Here is an 18,915-nt window from a genome sequence, read left to right on the forward strand (position 1 = left end):
CTTCTGCATGGTCCAGGCTGGGGACTTTGGTACCTGTCAGACCAGTGTTTGTGGTGGTGTGATAAGACACGGGAGAGGCACATTGATGATCAGTGTTAGGCCAACGTTGCCAGAGTGAGCCTGCCAAAAGCGGGCAGACCCTTGAGCTTGGTTACTGCCCAGTCAGCAGGGAAGTGGTGAAAGGTTTAACCCTGGAGGTATTAGGTCTGATTATTGGAAAAACTGCTCTAGTCGCGTCTCCAGTAAAGCTGCTTTCTTGCAGCTTAGTCTGCTTTGTCTACTGAAGTTGGTTATTTCAGCACATTGCTTTATTTTTTTAGCTTGTGGAGGGCAGTTATGCCAATATAAAGATGTTTTAATTTTACTTGGCTTTCTGTCTAGTCTGTGATTCCTACCCATTGTACCTATTTCCCAGTCCCAGTCCTTAGTGACGGTGATGGCCACTCAGTGTAAACTAAGGAGACATCTGCCGAGTGGAACCGAGACCTCTGTATCCGAACAAAACTCACTTTTCTTGCTTTACCTCTGGTGTTCTCTGATTTTTCCTAAGCTTTTCCACCTCCCTCTTATCCTTTCATCTTTCTTGTGGTTATTCTATCACATTTGTGTGTCACGTCCAGCTTCTCATTCACTCAGTCCTGTACCAATTATTGTCATTCACTCACCTTTCTCAATGCTACTAATTTATGCACCTTTCTTACACTACCTCTCAGTTTTACTATAGCAGCTTCCTCTCCTTCACTCACCTTTCCAGCTGTATCTTTTGTCATCTCTAGTTCTCTTATATTTACTTTATTTTCACATGTTGGCTACATCTCTCTTTCACCTTTCCTGTGTCATTCTGATTCTCTCTCATTGACTAACCTTCCACATCTGATTCATTCAGTCAGCTTTCATATACTACCTCTTGTTCTCATTCACTCACTTTTGATATTATTCCTCAGGTTCTTTCTTGCTCATTATTCTGTTTCATTTTAATACAGTCACCTTTCATTTGTTATATCCGATTCTGTTTACTTTATTCACCAATAATCATCTACCTTTAGTTCTTTCTATTTCACTCACCTGTAACCAGTTACCTCTGTTCCTCCCTCATTCACTCACCTGTAATCATGTGATTCTCTCTAATTCCCTCACCTGTAATCATCTACCTGTTTTTTTCTCATGCACACACCTGTAATAATCTACCTCTGATTCTCTCTAATTCTATTACCTGTAATCATCTACCTCTAGTTCTCTCTATTTCTCTCATCTGTAAAAATCTACATCTGATTATCACTGATTCAGTCATCTGCAATCAACTATCTCTGAATCTCTCTAATTCACTCACCTGTAAGCATCTATTTCTGATACTCTCTAATTCACTCTCTCTTTCTATTCTATATTCACTTACCTAATTATTATTTTTTTCTTCGCTCCCCTGTAATCTGCTGGCTTTGGTTCTCTCACTTACCTACCTTTCATCGGTTATCGGGTTTTCCCCTTATTAGCTCATCTTTCTTTTTTCTTATCTTTATCATTCTGTAAAATTTTATAATCCCACTCTGTGTAAAACTTTCTAAAGTGCAATATTGATATTGAGATCTCCAGGTCTCCATGTTATTGTGTTCTTGTGTAGTCTTTATATCCTGCAATGATCATGTGCGTCTTCTGCATATTTATTTGTCCCTCAGGAACCACTGTTATTGGCAGCTTACAGCAGAGTCCTGTATAGCAAGAACAGCTGCTAATACTTTACAAGCAGTAAAAATATTTTCTAATGAAGGTTTATACGCCATCTATAGGATTTTATTGGTTTTATAAAGTGATTTTAAAATGTGTGTGTTACATGCAGCTACTCTTAGCATTGTTTATATAACTATAGTGTCTGATAGAAGCTATCAATACATGTTATTAGTGTCTTCTTTCTCTAACAGCTGATTCAGACATACATATACATGGAGCTGGCTATTAAAGTGCAAAGATAGATAGATATGAGATAGATAAGAGAGATAATTAGATAAATGCATTCTTCCCCCCTTACCCATCCTCTGGCTCTTACCACAATAAGCCCCTCTCCTCCATCTCTTCCATCCATATCTTCCTCCTCATCTCGACACTTCTCTGGCTACCGGGAACACCTCTCCCAACTCTAGTTCTCACATTACTCCCACTTTTTACTCCCATCCATCTGCTCTCTTTCCCAAATCCTGCATCCACTGCGTACCTGTAATCCTGGAATGCCAGCTCTGTCTCCAATAATGCATCCTCAAAAAACATTCTCTCAACCCTGCCTCTCTCCCTAACTGCTGCCCAAATTCTCTCCAACCATTTGTCTCCAAATTACTTGGGCGGCCTCACAACCTTCCTCTCCTCTCTCTCCAGCTCAACCAATTTTAATCTGTCTTCTGTCCTCTCCACTTCACAGACATTGCCCCTACTAAAGTCACCAATGACCTCTCAGACAAGTCTAAGGGTCAATTCTCCTTGCTCACCTCTCTGCCACTTTTGACACTGTGAACCATCCTCTCCTCCTGCACACTCTTCACTCTCCTTGCTTTCGTGACACCATTCTCTCCTGGTATAATTCCTACCTGCCCAACCATTCCTTCCCTGTTTCTACCTCTGGCTCCTCCCTGTCCTCCTCTCCCCATTTCTGATGGGACCCCACAAGACTCTGACCTCAGCCCTCTCCTCTCTTCTGTCTCTCTGCTATGTCCTCATGGATGTGCCAATGTTATCTACAGATCAAAATGTCTAAAACAGAGCTCCTCATCTTCCATCCCTCTAGAGTCTCTAAACCTCCCCACCTCTCCTTCTCTGTGGACAACACTATGCTCTCCTATGTTCCTCAATCACACCCTCTCCTTCACTCCCCCATCCAATTCCTCTACCAAGCCTTTTGCTAACACTTTTGAAACATTGTCAAGATTAGACCTTTCCTCACCCATGATACTACCAGAACATTTATCCACTTTCTCATTATCTTCCACCTCGACTACTGCAACCTCCTCCTGTCTGGCCTTCTTTTCACCCGCCTCTACCCACTTCAGTGATCATCAACCCTGCAGCAAGTCTGATTTTCCACTCTCACCACTCTGCTTCTGCCTTCCAGCTCTGTCAGTCCCTATTATGGCTCCTAATTTCTTATAGAATCCTATTCAAACTCCTCCTCCTCACCTACAGAGCCCTCAACCTCTCCTTCGCTCTCCCTCTACTTCTCTGACCTCATCTTAGTCCACATTCCCTCCCACCTCTCTGCTCTGCCAACAATCTGCGCCTCATCTCTACACTGATAACCACATCGTACTCCTGCCTCCAATAATTTTGCTGTGCCACTCCACACCTATAGAATACACTGCCAAATCCAACCGGACTCTCTATCAGCAGCCAATGCACCAATTGCTCCTAAAAAAACCCACTTCTTCATCAGTTCCTACTAGTCTTCCTGCTAACTCCATCATTACTAGCTCAGCCTCCCTGCACCCACATTCCCGCTCCATGTCAGCACCTCTTGTCTCTAGCGCACCCCTTCCCATTAGATTATAAGCTCTCATGAACAGGCTCCTCTATCCTATTGTATTCTTGTCTGTCAGTTCGTCCCACCTATGCGTCATTTTCCTTTTTCCTTTTCTTCTGCATACTTTATACAACACCTGTTATTTATCATGACTATTACATCTTAAGCACAGTATTAAGCTTCCTGTATGCCCATTACTTTGCTTGTTGGTATATCTTTGTGCAGCATGGTGGCTAAGTGGTTATCACTTCTGCTTTACAGCACTGAGGTCATGAGTTAAATTCCTGACTATGGCCTTATCTGTGTGGAGTTTGTATGTTCTCCCCGTGTTTGTGTGGGTTTCCTCCGGGTCCTCCGGTTTCCTCCCACACTCCAAAAAACATACTGGTAGGTTAATTGGCTGCTAACAAATTGGTGTGTGTGTGTGTGTGTGTTGCAGAATTTAGACTGTAAGCTCCAATGGGGCAGGGACTGATGTGAATGAGTTCTCTGTACAGCGCTGCGGAATTAGTGGCGCTATATAAATGATGATGATATCCTCTACTTCCCCTATGTACAGTGCTGCAGATTTTTGTGGCAATAAATGTTAAATTTGCAATTTAGAGTTGAGCTAGAAACCAGAACAGAATGGTAATTTGACTTCTGAGCTGCACTTTCCTTTCAGGCTACAGGTGATTATTTACATGCTGACTGATAAATGCATATACAACCCTAGCATTTTAATGGGAAATTTTGCCCTTGGTGCAGAATAAGCTATACTTGGATACTGTAGAGAACATTTATATATTATATAGTAATTCTAAATGGGAAAAAAACAAGTTAATGTCCCACCCACTGGGCTTTTAGAGTCAGGCTTATGCAGACACAGAATATCCACAGAAAGAAAAGTGTTTCCTCCTTGTTATGCCTCATTGCAGGATAGATCACCCTAGTCCTTATTCAGTGCCTTATTTGCATATTCATCCTATGTAGGTTAGTTTATAAAGCTCCATAACTCTTTTTATTATATAATTTTATATAAATCTGTGTCATGCTTATGACATCAGGGGCTAGGACGAAAAAATCTAAATATATAAATAATCACTCCCAACAGAGGAGTACCTGCGAAGTCCCCATGTGCTGGTAATTTAATTATACTGATATTATTATTATTATTATTTATTTATAGGTTGTTACAAGATTTACGCAGCGCCATACAGAAAAGAGACAGTGGACCATACAGGGTAAAACAGTACAGAACAGTAACCAAAAATATCAGTACTTCAATAGCTCCAAACATTGCTAGCACACTGGAGTTGGAGGAGAAGAATAGGTAGAGAGACAGGAGGGATGAGGGCCCTGCTCATAAGAGCTTATATCCTAAAGAGAGAGCAAACAGACAGGAGGCACAATGTGGAGTCAGAGAGGATCAATCGCAAGAGGAGCGAGTAGCGGGACAGGGGAAGAGAGGTGAGGAGATCAAGGACATCTCCTCCAGCACTCTGATCAGTGTCTGTGTCCTGTCACATAGCTGGGTTGTTTTTATTTCAGAGAGACCTGGTAGTCCAGCTACAGGATCTACAGATAAGATCAGCGTGACACCTAGGTTCATGGCCCGGATCTACAGATGCCATAAGATTTAAGGTCCCTCTGAAGTCACAATAGGATATTAACTGTGGAGGGCAATATGTTTTATAAAGAAAGTACAATGCATTAAAGCAATACTCTTCCTAACCTTTATTTGAGAAGGTCTCTATATATTTATTATCAGGGGAATGAGCTACATCAAATATGTCATATATAACTATCAGCCTGATTTGGAACAAGTACAATAGCATATCTTCCTAAAGTATTTATATTTCATGATGATGTTCCATATGTATCTGTACAGAAGATACTTCTCTGTTGTTTGGATGCATTACTATATATTTATGTTGTTATAGAGAAAAGATATCTCGGTATAAGGATGACTACATAGTGTTTCTATTTTGAGCAAAAGTCATAAAAGCTGTCATTAAACTAATTAGCACCTTCATTTTGGAGTCCACATCCGCCAATGCAGGGGTTGTGTGGCCTCCAAAATACTTTTCAAAAATCCTAGCCTGATCTTTTTCATATTTTGGGGGTTCAATCTGCTCTTGAAAACCTGTCCATGTTTCATGTGGCACAGTCACACATACCTATGTGAGGTTCAGGTTTATATAACTATTTGTGTTACAGTAACTTTGAGTAATTTAACTTGAGAGTGTATTATGAGATAGATCAGGGAGCAACTGAAGACTTCTGTGAAGTGCCAGTTTTGGAACCAGATCTTAGTGGTGGCAGAATTGGGTAGATTACAGCATCCCCTATACACTGCATCAGAGCTCATTTATAAGTGCTGAGTATATGCATCGTACTACAGAATGATGAGACATTTAAGTATGACATGTTAGATCTGTTTCTACCATCTTACCTTGAGCTGAATTAATTATCATACTTGTCCATTCTCCCAGAATCATCATCATCATCATCATTTATTTATATAGCGCCACTAATTCCACAGCGCTGTACAGAGAACTCATTCACATCAGTCCCTGCCCCATTCGAGCTTACAGTCTAAATTCCCTAATATAGACACACACTCACACACAGACACAGACAGACAGAGAGGGAGAGACTAGGGTTAATTTTGGTAGCAGCCAATTAACCTACCAGTATGTTTTTGGAGTGTGGGAGGAAACCGGAGCACCCGGAGGAAACCCATTCAAACACAGGGAGAACTTACAAACTCCACACAGATAAGGTCATGGTCGGGAATCTAACTCATGACCCCAGTGCTGTGAGGCAGAAGTGCTAACCACTAGGCCACTGTGCTGCCCACATATGTCCGGGAGAGTCCAGAAATCTGGGTAGGTCTCCGGGACTCCCGGAAGGGAGGTAATAAAAAGTTGGTAACTATGTTAAATATATGTTAAATAATATTCATTATATCTATTATTTCATCTGAAAATATTACAATTTGAAGCTGACGCAGACTATTGTGCCATCTCTATTCATTTCTCCCCTTGCGCGATGACAGACTTATATCACTTATACTTATGTCTATCATATGTTTACCATATTTAAAATAGAACTACCACTTACATAAAGTACTTTATATAATTTTATTACTACTATTAGGCTTCACATCAGGTCACTTTTCCCTATATATATTTTAATACATACACTTGTGTTTAGCTGTAAGAATTTAAATAAGATTGTGTAGTCACATTTACATAGACCAGGAATGGGAATTTCACTTTTTGTTGTAAAAGTACTGTTTCCCAGGGTGCTTATTTCAGAACGTCTGCTTTGTGCACACGTCAACTTTAAACACTTCAAGAACAGACATAATTCGTCACCTTTGACACTAAACATAGCTGTTATTTTTTACACCTTTTGAAACAGCATTTCCACAGACTACTTGTAACTGACCCAGAATTTGCTGTTGTCATTTTTATGTAACAGAACACAAGAGGTATTTTCAGCAGTTCCATAGGAAACTATACGTTTTTGTTGGTTGCAAATACAGGTATGGCATCTATTATCTGGAATGCTTGAGGCATACTGTTTTCATCATATGGTTTTTTCCCCATAATTTGGAGCAAAATAAACTTGCATTCTCCTGCTCCTTAAATTGGTTAGCAGTGCTCCTCACAGTGCTTTAGAAGGAAATACTTGATGAGCATCTTATCAGGCAGTACTAACCATTTACTTTTTTCTTGCCCTCTTAGGTCTTCCTCTTAATTGCGCCCTACCTCTGATAACTGCCTATCACTCCCGCCTACAAGACTTCTCCCATGCTGCTCCCCACTTATGGAGTTTCCTAATATGCCCAATCAGACTTTCACACTGCCTTCAAATCTTTAGTCTCTCTATGACAACCCATCTCTTGATTAGTGCTCACCCTACTCCCGCCAATACTTTTCACATTAATGCTCTGTCATGGAGGCGTGACCATGTGAATTGTGTCTTTAGGCCCTGCGCCTGTCAAATGTTATCAATTTCGGCCTATCACAACATGGGGCAGGGCCAAGTTGACGCATTTAGCTGGGCCCCCGCCAACTTCACCAACGAAGAGGGCACAATGTGGGAGGTTTCCCCTGTTCTCCCGGGTGTTTGGGAGTCGTCCGGACATTCCTGGAGAGAAATGGAGATAGGCCTATAACAGGATAGCTAGGGAAATTCATTTGCACGTCTGTTATCTTGGGGTCTGTTAGAATCGCTGTAGATAACAACATATTTCTCCTAAAGATGGTATAAGTTACTGACAGCTATAGGCACCTCCATGGAGTTTATATATGATGCAGGGAGAACATGAGTGTGGCTATTCCTTATTCTATGTATATATTTACCAACAAAGGTAATATATTAGTGCCAATTTAAAAAATACTTTCCGTCACTATATAAGCCTTGCTATGTATGCATTGCCCAGGTTAACCATTAGGGGGAAAAGAGAGGGTTAATTTGCTTATTTCTTGGCAATAAATGTCTTGTATACAAATAAAAGCTGCGACTCACAGTTTACTCTCTATTGTTAGACTTTGCTTGTCATATCAGACAAGATCAGTTATGTAATCCCTGTAACACTTTACAGGTCAAGTTTTCAGCTATAAAACTAGGGCATCTTAACACTGGATAGAAAGTGGGGTTCCTCAACCAGGGCCTATGCTGGAAGATAGAGGTGAATCTGTTGTGAATTTATATAAATGATCTCCCTAATTGTTCTATATTAGGCAAAGCTTTTGTTGGAAGCGACAAAGCTGTACTTGGCAGTGTCTGTGAACTGCAGATGCCCCTTAATTATACTACTAAAGCAACGTTGCATTCCAGGAACGGGAAATTGTTGTGAGCATCTGGCCGTGGCACAGACGAGAAGGTAGATCTTACCGGTCTAGGATTTAAAACACCTGAGGGCCGATATGGGGGATGTCAGGGGCCCACTGTGTGGGAGTGCCAGGGTTTTCTGTGTTCAGCGTGCATAGTGGATATCTGTGAGCCGTGTGTCTGTCCAGTGATCCACCACACCCAGGTATAATTACAATTGGCAATGACTGGTTCAGTTTGGCTAGTTTCTAAATGTGTCCCTGGAATGCTGCCTTAGTATCTAATATTTGGGGGGCAATTGGTTAACAGAATCAAACAAATTTTTCCTAAATTTGGATTTGAATGGGTGACCCTGATGTGGGGGGGTTGTTGTACATGGGAAAGCAGTATAAGGTGGCAGCGCTGGGATATGGCGATAGAGGTGCCGCTGGTTTGTGGGTGGCCAAATGCCTCACTGAAATGATTGGTCAGCAGTTGTGCCCAACAACCACACCGTGACCAGATTGCAGCATGTATACATTTCAATGAATTAGTGGCCCATTGACTTTCTCATCCTGACGTTACTTTCTGTGTTTGAACATTTTCATTACATTGATTGAAATGCACCTAGAAATGGTCTTTCCCATATAAAGAACGTCTGGAAGTTGAAAAATAAAAGATAAAAAAATAATAAAAAGCAGAGACATAATCCTCGCCACCCCAGAAGACATCTAAAATAAAATCCTTTTATGTTGAGAAAAATATTCTGTAGTTCCCTCGCAAAACAGGAAATATCCCCTAAACGCACCTTCTTTACTCTTTGAATCTTGTTTACATCATCTTGTTCCATAAGACGACCTTCGCTTTCAAATGTGGGGTCCAAACAATCTGCATGAATACGCCTAGCCCAGTGGTTCCCAAACTTTTGCAGTTCGCGGCACCCTTAGAGTCTCCAAATTTTTTCAAGGCACCCCTCCAAAATAATTATTGAGCAGTCCTGTTTTAGAAGTAGTTGGGTCAAAAAATTGTAATAAGTATTTAGGTCAGGACAGAAATACTTATTTAGTTGTATGCAAAAATGCCCCCTCTGCATCCAGACACTCTGCCCTCAGGCACTCTGCCCCCTCTGCATCCAGACACACTGCCCCCTCTGCATCCAGACACACTGCCCTCTCTCACACTGCCCCCTCTGCCCTCTGTCACAATGTCCCCCTCCTCTGCCCTCTCACGCTGTGTCCCCCTCCTCTGCCCCGCTGTGCCCCTCCTCTGCCCCACCTCTGCTCTCTGCCCCCCTTCTCTGCCCCACTGTCCCCATCCTCTGCTCTCTGTCCCCATCTTCTACCCCTCTGTCACCATCCTCTGCCCTTGTCACCATCCTCTGTCATTAACCTCTGTCCCGCTGTCACCATCCTCTGTCACCAACCTCTGTCCCACTGTCACCATCCTCTGCTCTCCTCCTCTGTCCCGCTGTCACCAACCTTTGTCATCAACCTCTGTCCCGCTGTCACCAACCTCTGCCCCGCTGTCACCATCCTCTGCTCTCCTCCTCTGTCCCGCTGTCATCATCCTCTGTCACCAACCTCTGTCCCGCTGTCACCATCCTCTGCTCTCCTCCTCTGTCCCGCTGTCACCATCCTCTGCTCTCCTCCTCTGTCCCGCTGTCATCATCCTCTGTCACCAACCTCTGTCCCGCTGTCACCATCCTCTGCCCCGCTGTCACATCCTCTGCTCTCCTCCTCTGTCCCGCTGTCATCATCCTCTGTCACCAACCTCTGTCACCAACCTCTGTCCCGCTGTCACCATCCTCTGTCACCAACCTCTGTCCCGCTGTCACCATCCTCTGCTCTCCTCCTCTGTCCCGCTGTCATCATCCTCTGTCACCAACCTCTGTCCCGCTGTCACCATCCTCTGTCCCGCTGTCACCATCCTCTGCTCTCCTCCTCTGTCCCGCTGTCACCATCCTCTGCTCTCCTCCTCTGTCCCGCTGTCACCATCCTCTGCTCTCCTCCTCTGTCCCACTGTCACCATCCTCTGCTCTCCTCCTCTGTCCCGCTGTCACCATCCTCTGCTCTCCTCCTCTGTCCCACTGTCACCATCCTCTGCTCTCCTCCTCTGTCCCACTGTCACCATCCTCTGCTCTCCTCCTCTGTCCCGCTGTCATCATCCTCTGTCACCAACCTCTGTCCCGCTGTCACCATCCTCTGCCCCGCTGTCACCATCCTCTGCTCTCCTCCTCTGCCCCGCTGTCACCATCCTCTGTCACCATCCTCTGGCCCGCTGTCACCATCCTCTGCTCTCCTCCTCTGTCCCGCTGTCACCATCCTCTGTCCCCCTCCTCTGCCCCGCTGTCACCATCCTCTGCTCTCCTCCTCTGTCCCGCTGTCATCATCCTCTGTCACCAACCTCTGTCCCGCTGTCACCATCCTCTGCCCCGCTGTCACCATCCTCTGCTCTCCTCCTCTGTCCCGCTGTCATCATCCTCTGTCACCAACCTCTGTCACCAACCTCTGTCCCACTGTCACCATCCTCTGTCACCAACCTCTGTCCCGCTGTCACCATCCTCTGCTCTCCTCCTCTGTCCCGCTGTCACCATCCTCTGCTCTCCTCCTCTGTCCCACTGTCACCATCCTCTGCTCTCCTCCTCTGTCCCGCTGTCACCATCCTCTGCTCTCCTCCTCTGTCCCACTGTCACCATCCTCTGCTCTCCTCCTCTGTCCCACTGTCACCATCCTCTGCTCTCCTCCTCTGTCCCGCTGTCATCATCCTCTGTCACCAACCTCTGTCCCGCTGTCACCATCCTCTGCCCCGCTGTCACCATCCTCTGCTCTCCTCCTCTGCCCCGCTGTCACCATCCTCTGTCACCATCCTCTGGCCCGCTGTCACCATCCTCTGCTCTCCTCCTCTGTCCCGCTGTCACCATCCTCTGTCACCAACCTCTGTCCCGCTGTCACCATCCTCTGCCCCGCTGTCACCATCCTCTGCTCTCCTCCTCTGTCCCGCTGTCATCATCCTCTGTCACCAACCTCTGTCACCAACCTCTGTCCCACTGTCACCATCCTCTGTCACCAACCTCTGTCCCGCTGTCACCATCCTCTGCTCTCCTCCTCTGTCCCGCTGTCACCATCCTCTGCTCTCCTCCTCTGTCCCACTGTCACCATCCTCTGCTCTCCTCCTCTGTCCCGCTGTCACCATCCTCTGCTCTCCTCCTCTGTCCCACTGTCACCATCCTCTGCTCTCCTCCTCTGTCCCACTGTCACCATCCTCTGCTCTCCTCCTCTGTCCCGCTGTCATCATCCTCTGTCACCAACCTCTGTCCCGCTGTCACCATCCTCTGCCCCGCTGTCACCATCCTCTGCTCTCCTCCTCTGCCCCGCTGTCACCATCCTCTGTCACCATCCTCTGGCCCGCTGTCACCATCCTCTGCTCTCCTCCTCTGTCCCGCTGTCACCATCCTCTGTCCCCCTCCTCTGCCCCGCTGTCACCATCCTCTGCTCTCCTCCTCTGTCCCACTGTCATCATCCTCTGTCACCAACCTCTGTCCCGCTGTCACCATCCTCTGCTCTCCTCCTCTGTCCCGCTGTCATCATCCTCTGTCACCAACCTCTGTCCCGCTGTCACCATCCTCTGCTCTCCTCCTCTGTCATCATCCTCTGTCACCAACCTCTGTCCCGCTGTCACCATCCTCTGCTCTCCTCCTCTGCCCCACTGTCACCATCCTCTGCTCTCCTCCTCTGCCCCGCTGTCACCATCCTCTGCCACGATCCCTCTCACTTTGCCCCGTGCCGGGCGCCAGCCATAAAAAAAACAAAAAAAACCACATAACTTACCAATCCGTCGGGCGCCGGGACCCAGAAGCCTCCTCTCTCCTGCAGCTTGTTACTGACATCGATATTCAGTGACAGCTGCAGGAGAGAGGAGGCTGCTGGGTCCCGGCGCCCGACGGATTGGTAAGTTTCTGTGTTTTGTTTTTTTTTATGTCTGGCCCGCGGCACCCCAGTGACAGCGCCGCGGCACCCCTGGGAGCCGCGGCGCACAGTTTGGGAACCGCCGGCCTAGCCTGATCCGATCCAGCCTACCATGACATCAAAACGGTCAACAGCACTGTCCATATTATTTGCACTTTTGTAAAAAGATCCTTAACACACCCCTGAGGGTAAATGTATCAAGCTGCGAGTTTCTGAAAAGTGGAGATGTTGCCTATAGCAACCAATCAGATTCTAGCTGTCATTTTGTAGAATGCACTAAATAATGATAACTAGAATCCGATTGGTCGCTATAGACAACATCTCCACTTTTCAAACCCGCTGGAAATTTGCAGCTTGATACATTTACCCCTTGATGTTAAAAGTTCTACTTTAAGAAGGTCCCGTTGTGAAGTAAGTTTCAGTTAGTTATGAACAGAGAGATTGGACGTAATTTAGAACTTGGATAGGATGGTGGCACCAATTTAGCTTGTAAACAGATTCACAGGATGATTACTCGTAGGGAATTATTTGGGACTTAAATGTCATTATTTAGCAGCAAATACTATTTGAATAAAAATAAAAATCTTAGGAACACATTGACCACATTTGTAACAAATGTTTGTTTTTGAACCAAGAGTAGAAGATCTGCAAATTGATTCAGTAAAAAATAAGTCAGACCCCCTAATATCATAAATAATTCAGTGAACCGGATAGCAGGAGATTTGCTTTTCTCTAGTCTGGGTTGACTGAGCCATAAGGATCAGAACGATATCCAGGAAATTAAATGCACCTTCATTTATGCCTGTCTGGCAGGTCATGCTGAGACTTGTAGTTCCACAACAGCTGGCTCGCCGGCGCTGCCTAATCCTGTTGTAGACGGAACTTACAATAGTGCGCTCCTCTTATTATCATTACAGCCCTGACACTCCTACAATTCTATCTTACTAGGTCGCAGGGTAAAGAAAGGGGAATTTTACGAATGCAGCAAATGTCAAACTGTTCTGTCTTGAACAGGAATTCATCACCCAAAGGCAGAGAAATGGAAGAGCTTAACCCCCCATCAGCCAGACAGCAACGACTTGTAAGATGTGTAATTTATGTTAGCCTTTTCCTGACATTTTCACCATTATGCTGTCCAATTAATAATGCATTTTTTTTTTGCTATGATTCTTTTAGACTTATTTTAAGCATGGCCAAAAGTACAACAGTTCTTTAAATGAACCGCAAAGTGTTTAAAAGAATAAAGTGTGTTGATACAAGCCCTGCCAGCCTCTGACCTAAGTCTAGTCTATGCCTCGGATTCTTTAGAGCAACCAGTGTTATGTCAATGGGAGTTTCTGCTTCAAATAGATTCACTAATGTTAAACTCCACCAGAAACCACCTGTGTTGTTCTATTTAATTCTTGCATCTACCCAACTAACTCTTCATTCAAATCTGTGCCTGCATTTACCATGACTGCCAATGGAGCCATGTCACAGCTCCTGCTAGGCCAGTATTTGATTTAATAACCTCCTGTAACATGAATGATTCAATTGATGCCAGGCTATTGGAAATGAAGTTGGAAAAGCAGAGGAAGAATATTGTCACAATGTGAAATCGTATTACTGGCAAAATTGCTTCCCCACTTTTCCTGTGCAGTGCACCTCGCGCTGTTGTTGTTGTTGTTGAAATAATTCTAGTCAATATATAGTGTTATGGGGCCTGATTCATTAAGGATCTTAACTTGAGAAACTTCTTATTTCAGTCTCCTGGACAAAACCATGTTACAATGCAAGGGGTGCAAATTAGTATTTTGTTTTGCACATAAGTTAAATACTGACCGTTTTTTCATGTAGCACACAAATATCAACTTTAAATCTCAGTGTACAAATAAGCTATCAAGTATTTGTGTGTTACATGAAAAAAACAGTCAGTATTTAACTTATGTGCAAAACAGAACACTCATTTGCACCCCTTGCATTGTAACATGGTTTTGTCCAGGAGACCGAAATAAGAAGTTTCTCAAGTTAAGATCCTTAATGAATCAGGCCCATGGTTTGGAGAACAGCAATCATTTGCCTATTTTATTTGATTCCCCTGTCGTTTGTCCTAATTCACTAATTCTCTTATGATGTTCATACATGTTGCAATTGGTCAGTCTGCCCAATCACCAAACAACCAGATCAGATTGTACAGGAGGGCTGAATTGTACGTGGGTCCGTCCATTCGTTGTAGCCGGTAAATGAAAGCTTGAGATTTATCAGCATCGTGGTCTAAATCCAACCGATCACAATTTTAATCAGGCGGAACTCTAGAGAGCTACTAAATTTGCTGACCCTAGTATGTTATAAATGCTCACTTTAAGATTTATTGGAAATCTTACAGTTAGGTCAATTGGATGGAAATGCTATAAGTACAGCAACAGGAGCTTAAAGCAGAGACATCTACGTGTAATGTAAGTTGAAATAAGGTCCTATGAACTATAGAAGACCTGTTATTGGCTGTGAGCCAGATGTCGGAGGAACTAGATCATTCAGATTCCGTTTGATATTAGCTAAGAACGTTCTTTAGAAATGATTCCAAGTCCCTCCCTAAACATGTACACCCAATTAGTCATTTACATAATAAACTTGCCTTTAGCATCTGCACTTTGGAATCAAACAGATACAAGTCCCAATTTCCATACGTGTGACCTGAGATGAGTGAAATTTTCCAAACGTTTTCAGCGGAATATTCGCCCTTGTTCTGCTTTCTCCAGATTTTTGGATCATCACAGCTTAGTAAATAGACCTCACAATATGGAACGGTGGAACCAATTGTATCACCAAAACTTTGTCTGTTCTGCTGCAAAACCTTTGACAAATATTTCCCATGATATTGATCTCTACAAGTGATCAACTGTTTAACTAAATCTACATTTACAAACATGCTGCCTTGTTACCTCCCTACAGTAAGCACATCCTCATTTTTCTAACGTCTATTCATCATCATCATCACCACCATTTATTTGTATAGTGCCACTGAATCCGCAGCGCTGTACAGAGAACTCAGTCACATCAGTCCCTGCACCATTGGAGCTTACAGTCTAAATTCCCTAACATACACACACAGACAGAGAAAGAGACTAGGGTCAATTTTGATAGCAGCCAATTAACCTACCAGTATGTTTTTGGATTGTGGGAGGAAACCGGAGCACCCGGAGGAAACCCACGCAAACACAGGGAGAACATACAAACTCCTCACAGATAAGGCCATGGTCGCGAATTGAACTCATGACCCCAGTTCGGGGAGGCAGAAGTGCTAACCACTTAGCCACCATACTGCCCAATACATGCATTCAGCAGTACAATACTCTACGACGGATTAGTGAGCGCCATTCAAACCTTGCTGAACCAAAACTTGGAAACTAATTCCCGTGAGAGAGTTAATTTTTTTTTTGGCCATTATTTAAAATATTTTCTTTGACATTTTTGAGGCTTTAGTCATTTTCAGAAACATTTAATTGTCCTTTGGGAATTTTGGAGTCTCAGCTAATAAACTGGGATCCTTTTTAGATTTGTTTATCTTTAAATAATCCAACAATAAACTCCTCCAGAGTTCTCAAAGTTTACTCAGTACTGATATCACCGTACCCATGCAAGCACGTGGGTGTCATTTTAAGTTGGATGGACATCATTTTTTGTGGCTTGAATGTACGCATTTCTGTACTGCACATCAAGATCTAGTTTTGCGTGCAAAGTGGACTTGTGTCCATTAATGACTGGAGAGGGGGAATGGGGCCAGGCAATTGTAAGATGAGTACTGGAGGGCTAGAAGACACATATTGATGATAATGACCACCAGTACAGGAGCCGCTTCTAATTGGCTGTTTGCATATTGACCTCTCCAGCGGATACTGCTGGAGAGCGTCGCAAATATATAAAATCAAGTCATGGGGCCTGATTCATTAAGGATCTTAACTTAAGAAACTTTTTATTTAAGTCTCCTGGACAAAACCATGTTACAATGCAAGGGGTGCAAATTAGTATTCTGTTTTGCACATAAGTTAAATACTGACTGTTTTTTCATGTAACACACAAATACTTGATAGCTTATTTGTACACTGAAATTTAAAGTTGATATTTGTGTGATACATGAAAAAACAGCCAGTATTTAACTTATATGCAAAACAGAATACTAATTTGCACCCCTTGCATTGTAACATGGTTTTGTCCAGGAGACTTAAATAAAAAGTTTCTTAAGTTAAGATCCTTAATGAATCAGGCCCATGGCATCTATTTGCATTACTTCTTTGACATTTCCATTTAGACTACCGCATTAACGAACATTCTCCTTTACTTTTAAAGGGGTAAATAATGGATGTGAAGATGTTTGTGTCTAATTACATTTTATATGGAAAATGTTGCCTTTATTAATAACTATCAAGATATTTCTTGATTACTATGTTGTGCACAAATCTTTGCTACATCTTCAGATAAGTGCGCTTCTATATACACAAGTATCCTTGTTTTGCAGCTCGAAATTTATGTCTACGCCCGGAATGCAAATGTGTCCAAGTCTAAATGAGGTAGAATAGGTGCATACAGTGCATACAGCAAACCGCTGCTAAGATTGCTAGCTCAGCCTTTTCCAATTAGGTGGAGACATCTCCAGAGAGCAGAAAGAAGGTAGCAGGATTAGCAGCCTTGAATTGTGCTGGATGGACTATGCTGCTGCACTGATGGTGCATTTTGCTGTGCCATTGAGTATACTATGTAAAGGAGTATTGATCAATGGTAACAAATCCAGGATGGACCTTCTATGCCACCCTGTCTCTTGTGCTGCTGGGGGCCGGCTGGGCTTTCCTTGCCACGATCCCCATTCTTTATCCCAAATGCGCCCTATAACCACAATAGAAGGGGCTTTTGCTGCCGCCACCAGTAGGCTCCCTAGCGGCACCTAGAACCATGCACTTCTGAGTAACTCTCGCTGCTAGTGTACCTCCTTGCTGGTACACCTGGCTGGTATGCCTGACCTCTTGCCTTCAGATCAGGGTTGCTGTGGATGGTTCCCCCTGGCCAAAACGCCAGGGTAGCGGGCAGAGCATTGCTACTAGATGCTGGGCCCCAACCTCAGAATAGCCAGATAATGGATTAGATTGGGTCTGATTTGTAGGTCACAGGAATTACAGCAGGTAAGTAGGCGTCAAAGCGGGTTCCTTAAGCAGTGATGTTTATTAGCTCAGGAAGTCCTGAAAAGGACACCAACACTATTTTGATATTATTGTGATATCCAGAAAGTACAAATGACATAATGATGCATGGTCAAACAGTGCTCCTTTTTATACAGATTCGGACACAAATCCTGGCTGGGGGTAATACAGCCCCCTGATCTGACCAGGCACCGAATCCCCTAAAATCACAACAGATCTCGGGATATAAAATCCTCTACACTCGGGGCCTGATTCATTAAGAAAAGTTAAGCAAAACTAAGTTAGTAAGGCAAATGTTGCATTGGAGGGGGAGGTAAATTTAAAATGTGATGGCAGATTTATATTTGGGGTAGGGCATGTCCTAGATCAACTTTAAATTTCAGTGTAAAAATAAGCTATCAAGTATTTGTGTGCAACATGAAAAAACAGACAGTATTTAACTTATATACAAAATAAACTAATTAGCCCCCCTGCGTTGCAACATGGTTTTGTCCAGAGAACTTGAGTAAGAAAACTTTCCTTGGAGTTAATGCAATATTATACTTTTAACAAAATTTGTACCAATCTGTGATTCCTAAAACTTCCTGGTTGCATTGTTCAGAGGTTTCCTCTTTAACAAGGCAGGATAACCGGTAACGACACCATGCTGTGTATTCAAGTGTTGGTCATCTACAGATGAAAAAGATCTAAATAGCCTAATTGGGGTTTACACTAGCAGTGTTGCAAAACCAATCATGACATACTGTCTCAGAAGTTACAAATGTATACCTCAGAAATTAATGCATTTCCTATACAGAAATACAACACAATATAATAAAATCAGTACATTTGCAATGATATAGAGACATGCACTACACCCCTAATTAAAATAAATATCTACAATAAATTATTTAAAAGTGATCCAGCCACAAGCTATTTTTATTTTCATGAGGTAAGAAAATAAAATGTGAAAAATGCCAATGGAGGTGAATATGATAACCTTGGTTATCACAGGAATTAATGATTACATTATTTCTGTGACCCCTCAGGTTGCATAAAAAGCATTTAAAATGGCACCTATGCTTTGTCATCTCTTATTAAGCCTGTACTACCTGATAGCCATTGGAGTCATTTCTGTTCACCTCTTATAAATGGCGGAGGTGTAAGCGGAAGGACCAATCAGAATCCACAATCTCAGTGATATCCTGTAGATTGCAGGTTCTGATTGGTCCTCCCACTCTAAAGCTCCTTCCCGGCATCACATGGTACGAACCATGGGGCCCAGAGATTATCTGCACTGGACAGTCAAAGATAGGCACTGTGGGTCCATGTGTGTGTCATTGAATGGCACCCTGGTATGGATAATTTTAATCCTAATGGAGGGTGCTGTTTTAGTCAGCTGATCAGACACATGACCACATTACCCACTCCTTCATCTCCTTTGCCTGCTGTATGCTTGAAGTATTCCTTATAATGTACAGTTTAGAGATAAACA

Source organism: Mixophyes fleayi, chromosome 4 (genome assembly GCF_038048845.1).
Source record: "Mixophyes fleayi isolate aMixFle1 chromosome 4, aMixFle1.hap1, whole genome shotgun sequence".
Lineage (NCBI taxonomy): Eukaryota > Metazoa > Chordata > Amphibia > Anura > Limnodynastidae > Mixophyes > Mixophyes fleayi.